We start from the raw sequence: 581 nt of genomic DNA, 5'->3' as shown, positions 1-581 counted from the left end.
TGCATGGTTTCTATACTTCACTGTTCTGCTTCAGAAAGGTTTTCTGAAAATTTAAGAGGACTGTGGACCAAATCATGAACAAGCTGACATTTAAGAGGCCTCCCGTTACGAGGATGTATTGTAGAAGGCAGTGAAGGGCAAGTTAGGGCTAACAGGGTGAGAAGCATGTGTCAAGGGGCTCCAAAGACATAAACGGAGTTGGCACGCAAGTTACCGTTATCTTTGGCAACTAAAGCAGGGGACTGGAATACAACAGTAAGGTCAGAAGTAAAACAGAAGTTTACCTTTTTTTTTCTTCGAACTAAAACAAGAACAATGGAATGACCACTGTAAGAACCATCTTTATTGGATGACAAGGGAGGGGGTGGAAAGAGATGGCCTGAGAGCTGTAGCATCAGAGTTAAGCCTAGACAAAGATGCTGACAAAGATGCTGACAACTTGCAGTTCGGAACTGTAACAATCAACACTGGTAAAGCCCTGTGACCTAATGAAAAACATTGGGTACTTGATGGAGACCCCACAACGGATAGTGTAAGAACCAATATAGGGAGGTTTGCCTTGAAGAAGCAACTTTTGCTCT

At 43.0% G+C, this 581-nt stretch overlaps 1 protein-coding gene across 1 annotated transcript in view; it reads right to left on the bottom strand.

The window, feature by feature from the left end:
- The window catches only part of CXADR (coxsackie virus and adenovirus receptor), a 35,283-nt gene that overhangs the window by 31,729 nt on the left and 2,973 nt on the right, over positions 1 to 581 (bottom strand). The window lies entirely within an intron of this gene.

Source organism: Condylura cristata, unplaced genomic scaffold (genome assembly GCF_000260355.1).
Source record: "Condylura cristata isolate star-nosed mole 26May11 unplaced genomic scaffold, ConCri1.0 scaffold00003, whole genome shotgun sequence".
In the NCBI taxonomy this organism is placed as follows: domain Eukaryota; kingdom Metazoa; phylum Chordata; class Mammalia; order Eulipotyphla; family Talpidae; genus Condylura; species Condylura cristata.
The sequence above is the reverse complement of the archived record's forward strand: the minus strand, read 5'-3'. Positions and strand labels throughout refer to the sequence as shown.